The sequence below is a fragment of the Lepisma saccharinum genome, chromosome 18 (assembly GCF_977018435.1).
Source record: "Lepisma saccharinum chromosome 18, izLepSacc3.1, whole genome shotgun sequence".
NCBI lineage: Eukaryota > Metazoa > Arthropoda > Insecta > Zygentoma > Lepismatidae > Lepisma > Lepisma saccharinum.
Genome location: NC_139246.1, coordinates 64,884,951 through 64,897,351, shown reverse-complemented (window position 1 = coordinate 64,897,351; position 12,401 = coordinate 64,884,951). Strand labels below are relative to the sequence as shown.

Here is a 12,401-nt window from a genome sequence, read left to right as displayed (position 1 = left end):
AATAATGCCTAGGAACTTAATAAGGTTGAATGTGATCGTAGGAAAGATTGTGTGACCTATTTTTAGAAGTCAGTGCTATAAAGTTGGGCCAAAAGGAGCAAACGCCCAACCATTGGCACGCCACAGTATACTGTGCAAATTTTTAGGATTAAATTGGTTTTATTCATAAGAATTAACTGAAAGTTAATTCTTAACAAGAACTGTTCTTCGGCACAAGTGAAAGTCTTCGTGTAAAGCGTGTGTGTAGCACTTTCATTCACATGCAATCTGCCTTAGAAATGGCTGTGATGATAGCGTCACAAGAGAACGGCATTAAACGCTCAGCGGAAACAGTTTCCATTAGACCAGCATTTCGATGAAAGGAAGAGCATGCTGGGAAAATTATCAGGGATTGCCCCGTTAAACCTGTGCAAAATACATATGCGGGTGGTGAAAAGAGAAACATTTGAAGTGAGACCGCTATAAAAACAAATTGGTATCTTTTCGTGGGATTTTTGACTCGCATTGTCTCAAGTGTTCGCATCGCGTGTGCTGTGGACAACTGGAGTAATCCAAATTTTTAGTTTCTGGTCCTTTTGTAACACTCGGAGAAAGGTAAATTAATTTTTGCATATTGTAATTCCACAATGGCGTCCCCATAAATTTTGTTAGAGTTTTGATTTCTCTTTTGTTGGTCAGGGCTATATTTTACCATGCATTCAATTATCTGTCCTCTTCTTTTTTTTAGAACAAACAAATAATCCCGCTGGACACGTCAATGTTATCTGTATCTTCACTAGCGATGTTGTTTAAGAGTTATCTTTGATACCGCTATCATGTCGCCTCCCCACTGTCCACACATGGAATTGTTATAATACTTAGCTATCATTTAGACCTATATTTACATGCCATCTAGGCGATGAACAAAATGTTAAAAGAATCAATAAAATTAAAAGTGAAATGAATCAGTTGTTATATTTATATATTAGGGCAACTTTAACCCTCCGCCATATTGGAAACAGGTGCCTTGAATTCAACTCTAAAATTTTATAGTGATTTTGTGATATCACAAAATCATCCTTTCAATTTGTTTCTTTGTGATTTTGAAGATTCATGATCTGGTAACATCAGAGCTTAGACGTACGTACAATTTGTGAAAATGAATGTTTAGTAAGGTAATGTTTACATTCAGTGTGGGATTTCACTTTCCGTATTACTCAAAGCATGAATATTTAAAGGTGGAAAACAATTACATACATGTATTTTTTTGTTGTTTGTTGACTGACATGTGATGCCATCACAGCTTCATATAGTTGAGTATCCTTAACCTCGTTCTAAGGTTTTTATCTTTCTGTAACAACAAACATTAAGGAAATCAAATTGAAAATGAAAAAAAAAATAGGTTACTTACTCGTATGACCTCAACTTTGGCATTTACATAAAGAGATTCTTTATCCGTGTGAAAATATTATGTTAAGATTACATTGTAAATTACGTTTATTGACTCATTGACGTCACAAAGTAACCTATAAACTTTACTTCAAGGAAGAATAAACGAAAAATGTAATTATACAGAACAGAAGAGATACCAGGATATAATTTAGTAATCAAATAGTGGTCCAGTGGGATGAGTTTTTGTCCTGATTTTCATGTATGTATTATTTGATTTCGAAAACAGACTTGGAAAAATTATTAACGCAAAATTGTAACATTTTCTCTTCCGTGATAAAGAGGATTATACATCTTATTCTTGTTAAAGCAATTCAGTAATGTTAGAAAACACAAAGAAAGTGAAGATGAAAGGTTGTGTAAGTTCGCTGTGCATGTAGTACTTTCAAACAATTGCCATGGAACTTCTCTTCCCTTCCATTTATTACTCAGTCACTGTGTTGAACTAAAAACCTGATTGTTAAATATATTTAATGGTAGTTACAGCTTTACAACGTGAATTCACAAAAATTCCTGCGATTAGTCGATAGGTGTATTTGAAACATCATTCTAGAATGATACCCGGAAGAGCTTCCTTCATTAACCTGTATAATCGTAAATAATGATATTTTCTAATTCCTATTTTTTAGTATCCTGTGCCTAATTTTGCGAGAGGTCATTGTTATTGGTATCATTGGTGACACGTTGGTGTCATTGTTCTTTATGTTTTGTGCAAGGGCTGGATAAAAAGTAGTGGCAACACTGCTGTTACGTGTGAGTCGTGAGTCTCTGAACCCAAGGGTTGCCGTTGCAGATAACGGAAGGTTAGACAAGTAAGTGTGGCTAGTGGGAAGGGCTGTTTGATATCACTGTTGTGATATTTCTTATTTCTGGAGGAAAAAGTTCTGATTGCTATTGCAAATTTTGCGGTGATCTCGAATCTGTATTTAGATTTTCCCTGTCAGGGATAGTAGTTTACGAGTAATCGTGATTTTAATTTTTTCTAAAATTCTTGAAATTTTAAGGTGAATACTAAGTGAACTCATGGAATAATTTAATCATCCTTTCTCGAAACCTAGTATAATATGTTTAAAAGTTTTAAATGTGATATGTGACACAATATTCGTACACACAATTGTTATATAATACTTATTTTTCAAAAATATAATAACATGTTTGCATTTTATATTGAATATAACATTATATCCATGCTCTTTTTCCTTTGCCTGAAATTCTCTAATTTGAGGTTCCACAAAGTACCTTCCTTTCCAATTGCTGGTGAAAGACGAGGCAATTTGTTTGATATACACTTAAATCTTCTTCCAGTTGTGTCCGTAGCCTTTTCAAATTGTTTCGTAATGCCAGGGTGGTATTTGTAGGGGGGATGGGGGATTTCTCCCTTCTGGGTAATTGTGTCCCCCCTCTGCTCGATAAATTTTATCCATATAAAATGTTCTATGGCTGCAACAACACTACACCAGGGAACGTTGCATTAGTTTACCTTTGCTGCTAACTCATTTTTAGTCGGAAAACATAAAACTCTTATACACTCAGGGCTTGCTTGGTGTAGGGCACCAAATACAAAAGGTAAGGCTCAGAAATTATAAACAGAACTATATAAGTTGAATAGAATGATTTAACGATTAAGGTACGGCACGAGATTAAAAAGACAGAAACTATTACAAGGCATTGTGTGACTAAACAATAAATTACCTTACAAATTATCCATTTAACAATACTGTTCTTAATTTACTAGCTGCCCAAAAGATGGCGCGAAGTTCACGTTCTGTACACTTTCCTTCAGAACGCAAAAATTGATACTGCAAGCAAATTTTAATACTCTGAAGTTCAATTACAAAGAGGCCAACAGATGGCACTAGTTTACAATTGACTTGATTAACACGTTACACTGAACAGTATTATTAGCATCTACCACACACTAGGAGCTTGAATTTAATTACACCTTAGTTGACTTTTGACTGAACTTCCTTAAAATTTCGCGCGCCGATGAAACAAAAATAAGTACACGCCCCTACTATATGTGTACGGTATATAATAATTCAAAACGGGAGATAAAGGAGCGGTTCGACAAGACAACTTGTCGAATGGGGAATCGAACCCGAAAAGAGAGAGAGACCCAACAAAGCGACAAGGCTGCGAAGCCGGCATCAGACCTCGGAGGACAGGGGACTATTCATTTATTCTCTTTCCTTTTATATTTATTTTAAAAATAAATCTTTCTCTCCGTGTAAGGAAATGTACAAAGGCCGGCATCAGACCCAGGAAGGTTTTGGGGAGAGGAGAGTCTCTCAGGTTCTCCTCTGGTCGCTGTCAACTCACCAACTAACTACCTCGACATGGCGTGGCATGGCATCTCTTATGGGATGAAAGGGTTGAAGTATCGTCCCGTAGGACCTGACTTTTCTTGTGATGAGGAGTTTTGGTAGGGTTCTTGTGTTGGACTTCGGGTTGTTTTTGTTTTCTTCCTGCAACTGCAACAGGAAAAGGATATAGGGAAAGGTGAAGGTTTTGCCCCTTTTCTTGGCTGAAGTGAAGGCTTGGAGGTTTTCCTCCGTATTGATGTTGCTTCCTCCTTGGAGGATGCATGGTATCTTTGCTGTTGAAAGTGTAACATGCTCCTTCGGCCGGTGGTGTGGTAAAGTGGTTGAAACTTGAAGGGTTGTTCGACAATGGGGAAAAGTTGGCAGTGTGTTTGCAAGGAAATACAAGGATATACAGGTAGATTTAAGGCATAATCAAGGAAATACTTGGTAAATACAAGGCAAAAACAAGGTGAAACAATGTAGAAATATGTATTGAGATGAAGGAGATGTAATATACTGACCTTGTGAATTTAATGTTAAGGTATAATGCAGGGAGAAACAAGGTATTGCGATGTGGGTAGTGAAATAATGTGGTTAGGAAGTTATGTTTTCGTCCTGCGTCAATTTGTCGGGTTTATGGGTTGTTGGGTAGTAGGTTTCTTGGGTCGTCGGGCGGTGTGTCCATCATACCATCATAAGATAGGCAGTTGTCCGATGCTGCGTACAGCGGGGTTGTCATGGAAGTGTATGTCAGTCCAGAATGTCAGTCGGTTTGCTTGCTGTTTTACCGTCTGGAGATTCAGGTCTTCATGTAGCTGTGCTATCCTGGTGTCTCTGCTATGTCCTCTGATGATCCTGGCCGCTCGATTCTGCAGGACTTGGAGCTTCTGGAAGGTGGACGGTGCTACTTGGTGCCAGGCTGGGATGGCATATATCAGTATGGGTTTTATGCACGCGTTGTACAGTGTCTCTCAAAAGTTTTAGGACAACGACATTTTAAACTAGGCAACCCAATTTACACAAGGCGTTGGTGGGTTGCGTGTAGAGTTAGGCTCAATTTCAGGGTTGCCACATGCACAATATATATTTATAAAATACGCGAAAGAAATAAAAACAAGTATTATTGTATAAAAATATTAAAAATATCACCATTATATCGCAAGTGACAAAATTCTTTCTCAAAGGAAAAAAAAAGGTTTTCTAGTATTTCATTGCTGATGAGTCTACAGAAAGGAAAAGAGGTGAGAGAAAACGAAAGATGGAAAAGGAGAGGAGAAAGAGAAAGCGAGAGGAGAAGAGGAAAGTAGAGGAGAGAAGAAAGGGAGGATAGACGAGGAGAGGAGATGTAGTGAGGAGAATGGAAAAGGATTCTAGGAGAGATGAGGAAAATGGAGCAAAGAAGAGAAAAGAAAAGAAAAACGAGATGAGAGAAGAGGGGAGTGGAGAGTAGAGTAAAGGAGAGAAAAAGAGAAGAACGAAAAGAAGAGGAGAAGAGTGCAGTGGAGTCGGAAATCTAAGACAGGAAAGGAGATACGAGGAGTGGAGATGAGTGGGATGGAGATAAGATGCGAGAAAAGTAGGGACGAACCACTTATTTCTTAGCTATCAGAAAACGCTGAAATAAGTTCCATACAATGAGCAGTTTTTTCTCAAATCATCCTTTTATGTGGAAAATTGATTTTTTTAAAAAAAACAATAGAAATTCGATTATCTCGAAAACTACTAATTTTCGGACGGGGTATCATATGGTCACATTTATTGCAAATTGTCTCTACTTTAACCCCTTTCAGGGAATACATCTAATTACAAGTCACCCTATATATATATATATATATATATATATATATATATATATATATATACACATATATATATATATATATATATATTAGCAGGTAACAATATGTTATAAACACATTCTTACTTTCCAAAGAATCGCTCATGTGGGATGGCCAAACGGATCCGGATCCGGAAACAACCGGATCCGGATTTTGGATCCGCGAGGATCCGGATCTGGCCATCCCTACTGCACTTCTGTTGTTAGAAAAGTTACTTGTTGATATGAAAAATAAATTACGTATGTATAATTTGCTGCAATTGCACTTGAATTATTGGCACTGGAAATTATGCGTGAATTATTAGCTCTGGAAATTATTCATGAATTTTGGCAAGACATGAAATAAGGTACAAGCGGATCTCTATTCCATTTTTTGCCCGAAGACCTGAAAAATTGCAACTCTTATTAATCCATATCCCATTAAATTTATACATGTTTAAAAATGCCCTGAGGCAAGTTTCTCTCAGTTTAGCTTTTATTTCATTCATTTTTTTGAGGATGAAGAAGAAAGCTACACTGAAAATAAAACAAAATTTTCTCAATCCGTTTACTTTGTTAGTGTCTTTTACAGAACAATCTATCTGACAAACGGAAGATTATTACAAATTAATATATCTTGAAGTTGATTAGGTCAATTTTTACATAGGAATCATACAAACCCTTTATATTGTCAATATTTCTGTGTATGGAAGGGAGGGTGAGAGTCGGTAATACGTAAGGTTGGAATGGCGAAAACATCTGCTTGTATCCTTGAATTTTTGGAAAGTTCACCTTGAAAACCAGGAATTATATTTGAATTTTATCATGGTCCTATTGACCACCATGAATCTTTTTGCGTTATCCTTACTCTAACTCCACCTTTTGTGTGTGAGGATTATGTCATGTGCTGAAAATTATCTTTAAACAGAAACATAGTCAGTAGTGCTAATTTGAATGTTGAAATATTACTTCACAAGGCGTGAATGCCAAAAAGTACCAAACTGACGCGAAAGTCATTGAATTATTTCGCCACCAAACATAGTAAATACCTCTGTGAGATATAAGAATCCTGTAAAACCTAAAAAAAGGTATAATTCAGGCACATAAACCTAAAATAGGTTCTAACAAGTAATAGGTTATTTTAGGTACTATAAAACTTAGTCAGTTGTTTCGTTTTTTTATGAAACTCCGATATAATTGTTATTTCTTATTTAGCTGGAAAGGAAAAAATAGGTTAAAAACCTGAAATCCGAGGTCTAGTTATTACTTGATGCGCCACTTGAAATTGGATTGGGGCGTGATCTGATGAAAGGGCCACGTCTGCGTATGGCGGTATTGTAATGCCATATCCTGAGTGTAGTAGGACATCTAGTATAGGGCTCTCCTCTTGGTGGATAGTGTGTCGGGTCTGTGGGTGCATTTTTCTGTAACCCAGTTCCGGGTAGGATTGTTTCTAGTTCATTTTCTGCTGGGTTGTTTCGTCGTGAGTTCCAGGTTCTGTGTTTTGCGTTGAGGTCGCCGGTGATAATCAGATTACTGCAAGGTTCTCCAGGATGGTGACATCTTGCTCCTCCACAGTGGCGTCTCGTGGCCTCAAATTTGGCCGGGGCTTATTTTTTAAAGAATTTAAAATATAATGACAATTCACATGAATTACAAAAAAATAGGTATTTTTCTTCTTCTAGACTACAAAACTGGACTTATTTTTTAAAAAAGTATTTAAAAGGTAATAACAATTCATATGAATTACAAAAAAACAGGTATTTTTCTTCCTCTAAACTACAAAATTGGACTTATTTTTTAAAGAACTTAAAATATAATGACCATTCACATGAAATACAAAAGAAACAGGTATTGCTGTGAAACGTACCTTTCTACGAACGTTGGTTCTAATTTAAACAAGAACTGTCCTCTCCTGTTCTTCTGTTCAGCAAATTTTGTAATTATTTTTTCATTGAAGCCTTCTATGTTTGCAATGTATTCTTTCTCTATTGTAAGCACTGCCAAGGCATTGAGTCTGTCTTGTTTCATTGCATTTCTTAAGCAGGTTTTAATACGCTTCAATGTGCTGAAACACCGTTCAGATTCAGCTGTTGCCACTGGAGTTGTTAAAACTATGTTTGCCATTTTTACTGTTTCTGAAAAGGTATCCTCTAAATCATTTTCAATGAAAAACGAATGCAATGTACTGATAGAGTTTATGTTTTTAAACTCTTCACTACAATAAAGAACACGAAGTTTACTCTTTAGTTTTCCCTTTTCTATGAAGGGATAATATTTAGCACAATTCTTACACGAATCATCGAGAAAATCAGACTTCCTCTAGTCATTGAATTTTGCAGGGTCAACTAAATCGAAACACTCCAAATATTCAGTTGCCCCAAATCTCTCTTCGGCTTGATGAATAATTATATCGCAGCACTCAATAGCGCATGCTGTTTTGTTAACACTTCTTTTTCTTTTCTTAGAGATGTTACACAGAGCAGAACTATCATCTGAAGAGTTAGCCAGTTCATTCCTAATATCACTGATGTCGGCAACAAATTTGCGAATATGTTCCTTTACGTGTACCATTGTTGTAATTTTCTTCTGCAAAATATTGTAAAATATTTCGACGAAGGGCATTATCCTGTTAAAGACACCCAAGAAAAAAATTAATACATCGTTTTCAAGGAAATATATTAGTACAGTTGCTTCCCTAATTGACACAGAATCCCATGAGCCATCTTGCTGAATAATTTCCAAACACTCTATCAGGGCTTCCTTGCACTGGAAAACAGACGACACTACCCTACTCAGAAATTCCATTTTGTTGGCATGTTCGCGGTAACCGTCGATGACATACCTCCTGCAGTAAATCTGTTCTCTTACTAGATGAAGAGAAGAACGAAGAAAATGCAGATAAATTGGCAAAGAAAATTCTGAGAGCTGTGATGGTAGAGCATACTTGTTGCATTATGAGATTGAGTTGGTGTCCATAACAATGCACAAAATAAGCACACGGATAAACATCTCTTACAGGTTTCTGGACTCCAAACCGTACCCCTCGGAATGCAGATCCACCATTATACGTTTTAGAAACTGATTTATCTTCTAGTTTGTACTGCTCTAATGCATCTAATATACATTGGGATATCCCTGATGCAGATCTGTCAGTCAGTTGCACGAAACCATGAAAATGCTCTACTACTTGCGAGCACTGAACAAAACAAATCACAATAACCAATTGTGTCTTATTGGAAATGTCGCTGGTTTCATCAGCTTGTACAGACACAAACATAGCTTTGTTTACATCCTCCTGGAAGGCCTCACTGTAAACCTGGTACATACAGTCTAACAACTCATTTTGTATCACGGCTGATGTGTATTTATTTACTTTGGATTCCTCTAAATGTTCATGCAAACTGTTATCTAGCTTAGCAATCTCATTTACTAAATCTAGGAAGATGCCTCTGTTTAAAGATTGTTCTCTTTCGTTATGTCCTCGTAGAGCAAGTTCATGTCGACCACAGAATTTTAAGCAATCGATAATTCTATTTAATATATGCCTATTTTTCAGGACTAATTCATTGTGCCTTGTAATTGACAGTCTATATCCTTCATCGATTTGTGTTCGAACATCAACCTTTCCAAACAAACTCAATTTTAACGAGTTTCCAATGTGCGAAGAGCTAGTTTCATGTGACTTAATTCTTTCAGAAAGATGTTTGAGATCACTTATACCATGAACTGTCCATGAAGCATCACCACCAAACAAAAGGCAATTAAAACAAAAGAGAGTTTTCTTGATCTCGCTAGCTGTCAACCACGGTTTTCTGTTGTACCAGTCTGGATTGAAAGAGCGTGATTGTGATTTGTGTTTTTGTATTAATGTAACACTCGGATGGCCAGAACCTAATTGTTTAACAACATGTTTTTCTTGGTCACTCAATGTCTGAAATGGTGTTGCCAACAAGAAATCCACTTTGTTCATAGCAAATAAAAGCCACCACAACGCTACAGTACAACAAGCGGGATCGAACGAACGCGACGCGAGGTAACTAGCCCCGAATCAACACCCAAACCAATTGCACTCCCCCCTTCGCTCTCTCTGCTAGCACGTGACCTTCACTGTAGAGTGTAGCGTAGACCACGCCTTCGTCTGCTACGAGCCCCGAGACCGATAACTGACATCAATGCCGTTAGGAGCGCTGTCGTATCCATTGCAGCAGACGATGAACTTACGTGGGTAAAAATCGCCTTTTAAGAGATTGTGTGATAGTTATGTATTATGGTGATTGAAAATTACTACAATACGTCCGTTTTTCTTTAGGGGCTAAGCCCCGGAAGCCCCAAGGGACGAGACGCCACTGCTCCTCCATCCTGTTGACGGACGGCTTGTAGCAGGATACTATCACCAACGGGGACTTCGGCGTGACGATCCGTATGGCGATAGCCTCCATTTCCTGAGGTGGTGGAATCTGGGCCTCTTCTGTTGGAATGCTTTTGTTCCCCAGGATCGCCACTCCTCCCCGTGGCGCATGGATTCTGTCTTTCCTGCAGGTGGTGTAGTTCCTAACCCGGAACTAGTGTTTTGGCTTTAGAAAGGTCTCTTGTAGGCAGATGATGTCTATCTTGTGTGTCTGGATGTAGTTTTGGAGTCCTAGCTTCTGGGTTTTGATATTGTTTGCTTTGAATGACGCAATGCGCAGTTGTCTGTGGATCTTGCTTCTATTTGAGGCAGCCATCTTCGTGGAGGTCGGCGATCATCACGGTTATGGCTGCTAGTTTGTCTCGAGCTCGCTGCTTATATTCACTCGGTTCAGCATCATTGCTCTACCAGCTCTACTCACAACCATATGATACTAGTCAGATTACCATATCATGTACACAAAGGATCGACCTTACATACAAACTCAATACGAATATCAAGCCATTAAGGTTCATTATATCCAGCAAAACATATTACAAGGGAACTTTAAGATAAAGACAAAAATCTTGAAGCACATTCAATTAACCCACCAATTAAATAGTTTACAAGGAAACACCACAAGGTTCAGTTTGCATTATTACCTAATGAGCATATGACCCGAACAACCAAATAGTGACCTAGCTTCATGCCGGGCACGTTACATGGCATAAAGTCATTATCGTATGCTGTTCCTAGACAGTCAGTAAAATTAAACCCCCTCCCCCTCACTGGAAATTTCTTAAATACCACACTGCGTAAGGCCTAGCTTGGTGTGAAGGTTGTCACACACTGTATAATTTCTCTCCCACTTGTCAATTTCGTTGAGACCTATTCTCTTTTGTGAAGTGGTTCTTCTGTCACGGGTATACCACCCACAGAGGAAGCAGGTATACTTTGTGTATCCATGTTGCATTCCCAATATCATTGAAACTATCTTGAAGTCGCCAGTTATCTTCCACTTATGCTCATTATATTCCATGGATTTCTTCTAATATCTCTGGACCTAAAGAAAATTGGTAAGGATGGAAAATTTTTGATAGAACTTGCCTAGGTTAGGGACAGGTGGAAGGCTTGTGTTGCTGCGCCATAAGCCTTTGGGCTTAAGAAGCTAGAGAGTTAGTTCGTTAGCTTCTAACATCTCACAGGTTTCTTTGTGACATTAGAAGAACGTATGAACGATCATTAAACCACTAACGTCGTTGCGATCAGTCAGTAGGTGGTCAGTTTCAAAATAGGCACGTTTGCCTAAATTTATTAACGTTTGTGCTGGGGTGGAGATTATATTGGTCGATTCCAAGGTAATGTTTGTAGTACGTCTTCGTGATAGATCGAATCCTCTTCTTCTGCCTTGCAAAGGCCAACTCTCGACAGATGTAGCAGAAGCTGCCTGGTTGTTTTCGACAGGCAAAGTATATCAACTTAAACAAAAGCTGCAAACACAATGCTTACTATTTTGACAATAGCTTGCAGGTACATCATGTAGCTTAGTAGAACTGCCAACATCTGAAACAGAAGCTCAGAAGCAGATGTTGCCAACTGCTCATCTGACAATTCCCTGCATTTATCACGAACGGTGAATCTGAGTAAAATGAGACACTCATTTCCTTATAATTTAAAAACTGCCCCTGATAGCAAAATTCTAACTACGGATTTGAATTTTCCATACCAAATTCCTTTAGAAAATCTTAATTTCACATAAGAAAGAAACCTTTGTAGAACAGTGACTGCACTTCCGTGAAGTTGAGGAGAATGAAAGCACATAATAATATGTTCACGAAACAGGAACAACGTGCGAGGATCAAAATCGAAGTGGCACGTGGTCGGAGGACACAGAACTGTTGTCAGACACGGTGTGAAACATGTTGTGATGCAGCGTTGCTGTATCGTACAGTGGTATTCAGGAAAAAGCGACGGCACTTGCTGACAAGGACTCCCAATCCCTGCATGACAGTTCAAAATGTCACACTGCAGTGCTGGATCTACAAATTTTGGGTCCTCAGGCAAAATATAACTAAAGTAGAGTTGCCAGATTTCTAAAATAAAAAAATGGGACATACAGATTATATAGGCATGGATATAGTTAAAGTTTATTTTATATAAATTTAAAGCATTGTTAATCCCTAATATTTTACTATTTTACATTTTGACAAAATATATTAATATTTGAGTGAACTCTTAGCGTCCTTTAAGAGGACATTTTTTCCCCAATGCATTACTATAAAATTCAGAACATGGCTTTTTGTCTTTCACTTATTAATTGTTTAGCTAAATGCGGGACAAATGGGCATCCCGAGAACATTTTCTGGGAGACCGGGACATTTCTTTAAAAAAGGGGACAATCCCGTATGTATGGGACGTCTGGCAACACAAAACTAAAGGCCCCTTCTATGTAAAATACACAGCT

General features: G+C 37.9%; 1 protein-coding gene across 1 annotated transcript in view; it reads left to right on the top strand.

Moving 5' to 3' along the window:
- Window positions 1-514: 514 nt before the first annotated feature.
- Window positions 515-12,401, top strand: part of LOC146002132 (uncharacterized) — a 29,092-nt gene continuing 17,205 nt past the window's right edge. The window contains exon 1 of the mRNA XM_083139851.1: window positions 515-594. The gene's annotated coding sequence lies outside the window, so the exon portion shown is untranslated. The remainder of the gene's footprint in view (window positions 595-12,401) is intronic.